The sequence below is a fragment of the Oncorhynchus masou genome, chromosome 21, assembly GCF_036934945.1.
Source record: "Oncorhynchus masou masou isolate Uvic2021 chromosome 21, UVic_Omas_1.1, whole genome shotgun sequence".
Lineage (NCBI taxonomy): Eukaryota > Metazoa > Chordata > Actinopteri > Salmoniformes > Salmonidae > Oncorhynchus > Oncorhynchus masou.
Window position 1 is genome coordinate 20542248 of NC_088232.1, and position 10859 is coordinate 20553106.

The following is a 10859-nucleotide window of genomic DNA, read 5'->3' on the forward strand; positions in this document are numbered from 1 at the left end:
GGGAACAATGGAGGAGCATAGCCAAACTGACACTCGTGCGGGGACATACCAGTGGAGGAGGAGCGCAAGGTGTTGTGCGCGTATTCGGCCCAAACAATAAAGGATGACCATGTGGACGGGTTGTCACGAGTCATACATCGGAGGGTGGTTTCCAGCTCTTGATTCATCCTCTCTGTTTGGCCGTTGGACTCCGGATGGTACCCTGAAGATAGACTGGCAGAAGCCCCCATGAGTTGGCAGAAGGCCTTCCAAAACCTTGAGGCGAACTGGGGACCTCTGTCAGAAACCATATCTTGAGGAATGCCGAAGACTCGGAACACATGATTAATTACCAACTCAGCCGTTTCCTTGGCAGAAGGTAACTTAGTCAGAGGGACGAACCTGGCCGCCTTTGAAAACCTGTCGATTATGACTAGGATAGTAGTATTGCCATGGGATGGAGGAAGTCCAGTAATAAAGTCCAATGAGATATGGGACCAGGGTCTGTGGGGAACAGGTAAAGGGTGAAGGAGTCCTTGAGGGCGGAGGTGAGAAGATTTGCCCTGGCAGCACACGGGACAGGCATTGACGAAAGTGGCAACGTCTTCTCTTATGGTAGGCCACCAGAACTTACGCTGGATGAACTCCAAGGTGCGACCTACGCCCGGATGACAGGTGAGGCGAGAGGAGTGCCCCCACAGAAGGACCTGAGTCCTCACTGCCTTGGGGACAAACAACCGATTGGCAGGACCTCCTTTCGGGTCCGGTTCGCTAGCTTGAGCACGTCTCACGGTATTCTCAACTTGCCACGAGATCGGAGCCACAATCTTAGCAGCAGGAAGGACAGGCATGTCCGTGTCATCTCGAATGGCAGGAGCGTAGACTCGGGACAGGGCATCCGGTTTGAGATTCTTCGACCCGGGCCGATAGGTGAGGATAAACTGGAATCGATTGAAGAAAAGAGACCATCTAGCTTGTCTAGAGTTCAACCGCTTCGCCTGCTGGATATACTCCAGATTTTTGTGGTCCGTAAGCACTTGAAACGGGTGAGAAGCCCCCTCGAGCCAGTGTCTCCATTCCTTCAATGCCATCTTAACCGCTAGGAGTTCACGATCCCCCACATCGTAGTTCCTCTCAGTCGGGGTAATCCGGTGTGAGAAGAAAGCGCACGGATGAAGCTTCTTGTCTTCACCCCTCTGAGACAGGACAGCTCCAACACCAACCTCTGATGCGTCTACCTCCACCACAAATGGTTCATCCGTAGTCGGTAGTATCAGGATGGGAGCAGAGAGAACGCGCTGCTTGAGTCCTTGGAAGGCCGTCTCAGCTTCTCTTCCCCACAAAAACCTTGCATTGCCACCCTTGGTTAAAGCTGAGAGAGGGGCTGCCACCAAGCTGAAGTTCTTGATGAACTTGCGGTAAAAGTTTGTGAAGCCCAGGAAACGCTGAACTTCCTTAACGGATTTGGGGGTGGGCCAATCCGCTACCGCCCCTACCTTCCTGGGGTCCATTTGGACTCGACCGGGTTCCACTACAAATCCCAGGAATTGTACTCGGGATGAATGGAATTCACATTTTTCCGGCTTAACGTACAGATGGCTGTCCAGGAGGCGTTTGAGTACTTGTCTGACATGCTTAGTGTGTTCTTGAAGGGAGCTCGAAAAGATGAGGATGTCATCCAAGTAAACGAACACAAATATGTTAAGCATATCCCTAAGCACATCGTTTATGAGCGCTTGGAACACCGCTGGGGCGTTGGTCAGGCCGAAGGGCATCACCAAGTATTCATAGTGACCAGTAGGCGTGTTGAAAGCGGTCTTCCACTCGTCACCAGGTCTGATCCGCACAAGATGGTATGCGTTCCGCAGGTCAAGCTTAGTGAAAACAACTGCTTCCTGGAGCAGCTCGAAGGCTGTGGCCATAAGGGGTAGCGGGTAACGGTTACGGACGGTTATGGCATTGAGTCCCCGGTAGTCGATGCAAGGACGTAATCCACCGTCTTTCTTGGCCACAAAGAAAAACCCTGCTCCCGCCGGGAGGTGGATGGACGCATGAGGCCTGCTTCCAGAGCGTCCTTGATGTAGGTATCCATAGCAGCTCGTTCGGGTGGAGATAGGGAAAAGATCCGACCCCTGGGAGGGCAAGTGCCCGGAAACAGGTCGATGGGGCAATCGTAAGGTCTATGGGGTGGTAGCATGGTGGCCCTCTGTTTGCTAAACACCAGTTTGAGGTCATGGTAACACTCGGGAACTCGGGTCAGGTCGATGGATTCTAAAGACTCGGGAGTAGAACTCGGGAATTCTGGAAAATACAAGTAGCTTGGCACGTAGGACCCCACTGCTTGATAGTGCCCACAGACCAGTCGATGTGAGGGTTATGGCTGTGAAGCCAGGGGTATCCAAGGACGAGAGGGAACTCGGAACAGGAGATCAAATGAAAGTTCATCAATTCCTGGTGTTGTGAAACTGAAAGTCGCAAGGAGGTAGTGACATGAGTGACAAGTCCAGATCCCAAAGGGCTTCCATCCAATGTAGTGACCCTCATGGGTTCACTTAGAGGTTCAGAGGGAACGCCATTCTCATTCGCACAGACACCATCCATGAAGTTACCTGCGGCTCCAGAGTCTACCAAGGCTTGAAGGTGAAGCTTGTCCCAGGAGAGGGTGACTGGAATGAGCAGACGGGAGTTGGACGGATGGGAGGAGGTTATGTTTCCCGTTACAGTTCCCCCCGGTCTGTACGGGACAGAGCGTTTCCCTGGAGCCCGGGACACGTGGAACGGAAATGGCCCGGTTTGCCGCAATATAGACAGCGTCGCTCCCTCATCCGGCGGTCTCTCTCAGCCTGGGAGATGCGTCCAATCTGCATGGGTTCCGATGGAGCCAGCGAGGATAAAGGTGGGGACTCGGAGCTGGGACTGATAGGGGCTAGAGGTCTACGGTTGAGTTCTCTCTCTCTCAGACGCTGGTCAATGCGTGAGGCCAACTTGATCAGGGACTCGAGATTGTCCGGTGGTTCCCGAGTGGCCAGTTCATCTTGGATAGTGTCGGAAAGGCCTTTCAGAAAGCACACCGTGAGCGCCTCGTTGTTCCAGCCACTTGCTGCTGCCACCGTGCGGAACTGGATGGCATAGTCCGTCACGCTGCGCCAACCTTGGTGGAGAGTCAGGAGCTGTTTGGCTGAGTCAGAATCACTGCTTGGGCCTTGAAACACTCGTTTGAATTCCTCAGCAAAGGCAGAGTAGCTGGCACAGCAGGAACTATGGGCATCCCACACAGCAGTAGCCCAGGATGTCTAGCCATTAAGGCCTCTTGCTGAACCAGGGCGGCTTCGTGGCGTTGGACAGTCTCCTGGTGGTGGGACAGCATGGCAAAAAGGTCCTGGGAACTGGCTGCCTCTGGGTTCATTTATGGCTCTGTGTTTCTGTCAGGACCCGGTTACGAACCTGGGTCTCCGGAGTGAGAAACAGTCACTTAACCAACTGAGCCACGAATAGTCAGCAGAACCCAGAAGATGAGGCAGACACAGCAGTACTTAAGACGGTGTATTTAATAAAGTAAAAAGGAGAAGTCCTTCAATACAAAAATGGTAAATCCAAAAGGTGGTAGGAATAGCACAAAAAAGCCTTAAGAGATACTCAAAAACAAAAACAGAGTTCCACAAGAGCATCCACCGGAATCGACAAGAATACACAGAACACTAGGGCTGGGTGCTAACATACAAACACAGAGCACAGAACTGAGGGAAACTAAGGGTTTAAATACAATCAGGGGAAAACGAGGCACAGGTGCAAATAATAATGGGGAACAAGGGAAAAAACATAAGGTCAAAAAGCACAATGGGGGCATCTAGTGACCAAAACCCGGAACAACCCTGGCCAAATCCTGACAATTACAAAGTGGGAATTAAATATACATTTTTTGTCAATTATCTACATAAAATACTTAATTATGTCAAAGTGAAAAGAAAATTCTTCAAATGTTTACAAATTAATACAAATGTAAAAGCTACTAAATGTTGAATTTTTTTACTTTCACAATCACTATGTCAAGGAAATGTAGTATTTCTTCTAACAAAAGGTATCGACAGTTGAAGTCGGAAGTTCACATACACTTAGGTTGGAGTCATTGAAACTCATTTTTTTAACCACTCCACAAATGTCTTGTTCACAAACTATAGTTTTGGCAAGTCGGTTAGGACAACTAACTGAAAAACTACTTTGTGCACGACGCAATTCATTTTTCCAACAATTGTTTACAGACAGATTAGTTCACTTATAATTCACTGTATCACAATTCCAGTGGGTCAGACGTTTACATACACTAAGTTGACCGTGCCTTTAAACAGCTTGGAAAATTCCAGAAGATTATGTCAGGGCTTTAGAAGCTTCTGATAATAGACATCATTTGAGCTAATAGACATCATTTGAGTCAATTGGAGATGTACCTGTGGATGTATTGGGGTCCTGTGTGGCTCAGTCGGTAGAGCATGGCGCTTGCAACGCCAAGCATCGTGGGTTCGATTCCCGCTGGGACCACCCATATGTAAAAGTAGTGGCCCCAGCCGACTTGTAAGTCGCTTTGGACAAAAGCGTCTGCTAAATGGGATATATTATTATTATTATTATTATTTCAAGGCATACCTTCAAACTCAGTGCCTCTTTGCTTGACATCATGGGAAAATCAAAAGAAATCAGCCAAGACCTCAGAAAAAGAATTGTAGACCTCCACAAGTCTGGTTCAGCCTTGGGAGCAATTTCCAAACGCCTGAAGGTACCACGTTCATCTGTACAAACAATAGCACACAGGTATAAACACCATGGGACCACGCAGCCGTCATACCGCTCAGGAAGGAGACACGTTCTGTGTCCTAGAGATGAACATAGTTTGGTGCGAATCAATCAATCAATCCCAGATCAACAGCAAAGGACCTTGTGAAGATGCTGGAGGAAACAAGTACAAAAGTGTCTATATCCACAGTAAAACGAGTCCTATATCGACAACCTGAAAGGTCGCTCAGCAAGGAAGAATCTACTGCTCCAAATCCTCCATAAAAAAGCCAGTCAACGGTTTGCAAATGCACATTGGGACAAAGATCATACTTTTTGGAGAAATGTCCTCTGGTCTGATGAAACAAAAATAGAGCTGTTTGGCCATATTGACCATCGTTATGTTTGGAGGAAAAGGGGGAGGCTTGCAAGCCGAAGAACACCATCCCAACCGTGAAGCACGGGGGTGGCAGCATCATGTTGTGGGGGTGCTTTGCTGCAGGAGGGACTGGTGCAGTTCACAAAAGAGATGGCATCATGAGGAGGGGAAATTATGTGGATATATTGAAGCAACATCTCAAGACATTGGTCGCAAATGGGTCTTCCAAATGGACAATGACCCCAAGCATACTTCCAAAGTTGTGGCAAAATGGCTTAAGGACAACAAAGTCAAGGTATTGGAGTGGCCATCACAAAACCCTTACCTCAATCCTATAGAAAATTTGTGGGCAGAACTGAAAAAGCGTGAGCGAGCAAGGAGGCCTACAAACATGACTCAGTTACATCAGCTCTGTCAGGAGGAATGGGCCAAAATTCACCCAAATTATTGTGGGAAGCTTGTGGAAGGCTACCCGAAATGTTTGACTCAAGTTAAACAATTTAAAGGCAATGCTGCCAAATACTAATTGAGTGTATGTAAACTTCTGACTCACTGGGAATGTGGTGAAAGAAATAAAAGCTGAAATAAATAATTCTCTCTACAATAGACATTTCACATTCTTAAAATAAAGCGGTGATCCTAACTGACCTAAGTCAGGGAATTTTTACTATGAGTTTACATGTATTTGGCTATGGTGTATGTAAACTTCCGACTTCAACTGTACATATATTTCAGGATGTTGTGTATCCCTGGAATAAATCCGAATTCATGTAAACATAACAGTTTTGAAAACTGTCCCCGAAAAAAGTGCTGTCTTAGCACAACTTATCCCGGGTATGGGGTAAATTGAGCATAGGGACAGGGTAAGTTGATCTGCCTTGGGGTAAGTAGGTGATGGTGCTGGTAGGTCAAAGTTTAATTCATGGAATGGGGGTGTGGTACATTGTATGTCTTAATTCTATGCCTGCTTTCAGGTATAGATCTCTCTGTTCAATATCACTTACCTACCATTTGTTGACCAGTTGTCCGGGACAGGGACGTTGCTTCAATGTGTCAATTCATAGTCCAGTTCTCTGCATTTGAGGCTACTAAGTCCATGAAACTGGTCCGCAAGATTCTTTATATCTTTAGCAAGCTCAGACTGACTCCATGTCATCAGATAAGACCTTGTGTTCCTCTACCACTCTATCATAGCTTCTCTTTCGCACAAATACAGTGCCTTGCGAAAGTATTCGGCCCCCTTGAACTTTGCGACCTTTTGCCACATTTCAGGCTTCAAACATAAAGATATAAAACTGTATTTTTTTGTGAAGAATCAACAACAAGTGGAACACCATCATGAAGTGGGGTAGCCTAGTGGTTAGAGCTTTGGACTGGCAACCGAAAGGTTGCAAGTTTAAATCCCCGAGTTGACAAAGTACAAATCTGTTGTTCTGCCCCTGAACAGGCAGTTAACCCACTGTTCCTAGGCCGTCATTGAAAATAAGAATTTGTTCTTAACCGACTTGCCTAGTTAAATAAAGGTAAAAGTAAATAAATTTATTGGATATTTCACACTTTTTTAACAAATCAAAAACTGAAAAATTGGGCGTGCAAAATTATTCAGCCCCCTTAAGTTAATACTTTGCTGTGATTACAGCTGTAAGTCGCTTGGGGTATGTCTCTATCGGTTTTGCACATTGAGAGACTGACATTTTTTCCCATTCCTCCTTGCAAAACAGCTCGAGCTCAGTGAGGTTGGATGGAGAGCATTTGTGAACAGCAGTTTTCAGTTCTTTCCACAGATTCTCGATTGGATTCAGGTCTGGACTTTGACTTGGCCATTCTAACACCTGGATATGTTTATTTTTGAACCATTCCATTGTAGATTTTGCTTTATGTTTTGGATCATTGTCTTGTTGGAAGACAAATCTCCGTCCCAGTCTCAGGTCTTTTGCAGACTCCATCAGGTTTTCTTCCAGAATGGTCCTGTATTTGGCTCCATCCATCTTCCCATCAATTTTAACCATCTTCCCTGTCCCTGCTGAAGAAAAGCAGGCCCAAACCATGATGCTGCCACCACCATGTTTGACAGTGGGTATGGTGTGTTCAGGGTGATGAGCTGTGTTGCTTTTAAGCCAAACATAACGTTTTGCATTGTTGCCAAAAAGTTCAATTTTGGTTTCATCTAACCAGAGCACCTTCTTCCACATGTTTGGTGTGTCTCCCAGGTGGCTTGTGGCAAACTTTAAACGACACTTTTTATGGATATCTTTAAGAAATGGCTTTCTTCTTGCCACTCTTCCATAAAGGCCAGATTTGTGCAATATACGACTGATTGTTGCCCTATGGACAGAGTCTCCCACCTCAGCTGTAGATCTCTGCAGTTCATCCAGAGTGATCATGGGCCTCTTGGCTGCATCTCTGATCAGTCTTCTCCTTGTATGAGCTGAAAGTTTAGAGGGACGGCCAGGTCTTGGTAGATTTGCAGTGGTCTGATACTCCTTCCATTTCAATATTATTGCTTGCACAGTGCTCCTTGGGATGTTTAAAGCTTGAGAAATGTTTTTGTATCCAAATCTGGCTTTAAACTTCTTCACAACAGTATCTCGGACCTGCCTGGTGTGTTCCTTGTTCTTCATAATGCTCTCTGCGCTTTTAACGGACCTCTGAGACTATCACAGTGCAGGTGCATTTATACGGAGACTTGATTACACACAGGTGGATTGTATTTATCATCATTAGTCATTTAGGTCAACATTGGATCATTCAGAGATCCTCACTGAACTTCTGGAGAGAGTTTGCTGCACTGAAAGTAAAGGGGCTGAATAATTTTGCACGCCCAATTTTTCAGTTTTTGATCTGTTAAAAAAGTTTGAAATATCCAATAAATGTCGTTCCACTTCATGATTGTGTCCCACTTGTTGTTGATTCTTCACAAAAAAATACAGTTTTATATCTTTATGTTTGAAGCCTGAAATGTGGCAAAAGGTCGCAAAGTTCAAGGGGGCCGAATACTTTCGCAAGGCACTGTACATATTCGTTTTCTTTATTGTCAATGTACCCCTTCAGTGTCATTCAGTTCATTTATGGTTATATCTTGCTTCTCAAATGGACTTCTTCCCTTCTCTTACTTCCTTGGCTGCTTTCAATAATCTCAAGGGGGGCTAGACCCCTGCTTGTTTTATGTGTGTATACACAGTGCTCGATGACGTCTGCTTGGTAACAATACAAAATATTTTGTTCATATGCATGACACATTGCAAAAATAGGCATATTATGCATAAAGCTGACAAAATGTCATGACCATTTGTATGGGGTTTGACAACCACTATCTTAACTTACCCAATGGCCATTGGCTCAACGTACCCTAAGGCTAACACTTGACTATATTAGCCCACACAGCTACACGGATGCACTTACATGCTAGGTTTAAGACCTCATATTGTAGCTTATAGAGACCCCAACTGATGTATAAAAACAATGTTAAAACTATCTACTTTGGTTTAGATACACCATCATGAAACCTATAAAACAATACATTATTTCGACTTTGTTAAAATCCCACGTGATTCATTGTGTGTATGGTTTCCCCAAAACAAGGGGTGGGTGCCTCAACTAAGCCCGACCTCAACTTACCCCACTCTCCCCTAAGTATTTACCCCCCTTTGTTATGGCAAGTCTAAATTAGTTTAGGAGCAAAATCTGGCTTAACAAATCACGTAATAAGTTACATGGACTCACTCTGTGTGAAATAATAGGGGTTCACATGATTTTTGAATGACTACCCCTTCCTCTGTCCCCCATACATACAACATCTGTAAGGTCCCTCAGTCAAGTATTGAATTTCAAGCACAGATTCAACTACAAAGACCACAGAGCTTTTCAAAAGCCTCATAAAAAGGGCACGGATTGGTAGATGGGTAACAATAACAAATAAGACATTGAATATCTCTTTAAGCATGGTCAATATAGTAATTATGTTGTGGATGATGTATTAAACCACCCAGACACATCACAGATACAGTTGTCCTTCTGAACAGAGCTGCAGGACAGGAAGGAAACTGCTCAGGGATGTCACAATGAGGCCAATGGTGATTTTAAAACATCTACTGAGTTCAATGGCTATGATGGGAGAAAACTGAGGATGAATCAACAACATTGTACTGACTCCACAATAATTACCTAAATGACAGAGTGAAAAGAAGAATGCCAATACACAGAATAAAAAATATTCCAAAACATGCAACAAATGCGCTAAAGTAATACTGAAAAATTACAAGGCAAAATAATAAACTTTTTGGCCTAAATGTTTGGGCAAATCCAATACAACACATCACTGGGTAACTGCCTCCTTTTTTCAAGCATGGTGGTGACTGCATCATGGTATGGGTATGCTTGACATTGGAAAAGATTGGCCAGTTTCAGTGTAAAAATATACGGGATGGAGCTAACTAAGCACAGACAAAATCCTAGATGAAAACCTGCTTCATTCTGGGAGAGGAATTTACCTTTCAACAGTGGTGGGAAAAGTACCCAATTGTCATACTTGAGTAAAAGTAAAGATACCGTACCTTAATAGAAAATGACTCAAGTAAAAGTGAAAGTCACACAGTAAATTCTACCTAAAAGTAAAAGTCTAAAAGTGTTTGGGGACACTCATGTCATTTAGGTAATTATTGTGGAGTCAGTACAATGTTGATCCATTCTCAGTTTTAAATATACTTGAGTATCAAAGGTAAATGTAATTTCTAGAATATACTTAAATATCAAAAGCAAAATCATTTAAAATTCCTTATATTACGCAAACCAGATTGCACACATATTTTTTTTTTAAATGTACGGATTGCCAGGGGCACACTCCAACACTAAGATATGATTTACAAAGAAGTATGTGTTTAGTGAGTCTGCCAGATCAGAGGCAGTAAAGATCTACTTGTTTTAAATTCTAGTTTTTAAAATCTGTACCTACAGCGCTATCATGTGGTCAATATGTGACAGTGCCATATCAAAAGCTTATCTGTAAGCTTTGGAATCAGCGATGAAGCGCAGGTGAAAGGCGTGCCCTGAACTGTCCATGGTGCTGAACTGTCCATGATCCTGAAATCGTTTGATCTCCAAATACCCAGTGACAACCCGTCATTCAGGTCAGGTGGGGCTGCTTTGGAAATCGCAAATTCAACAATGAATGGTTTGGAAGGAATCAGTGGCTAACTGCAAGCATTTAAAAGCAATAACTAGCCTGCTATTCAGTGGAGTGGCTGTGTGGTCCCAAAACTGGGATTAAGAGGCTCTTTTCCAAGTTTAAAATGATAACATTCAACATTGGCCATGCTGTCAATAAAGCATGATTTGTGCCGCGCTCAAAACAACTTAACTCGGAAGGGCAAAAACTTGACTTAAGTGAGTCCAAGATAACTGGGAAGTCGGAAATAAATGAGCTCCGACTGGGAAAATAGGTTTTGAACGGTCATCCAACACTGAATTGTAAATCTGGCATCTTTCTAGAGCTACAACCTGAAGATCAATGTCATCATCATGATTCAACCTTGTTTTTTTTCTGAGTTCCCAGTTGTTTTGAAAGCACCATAAATCCAGAGAATGACAGACTTTGATGACAAAATGTGCCCACAAAGTATCACCACGCTACCTTCCTTTTCAAGAGAGCACAGCACAAAAGGGTGAGTCCAAAAATGTATTGTATGCTGCTGCATAAATGATGTAATATGCCAGGGAGATATGTAAACTGTAGCTA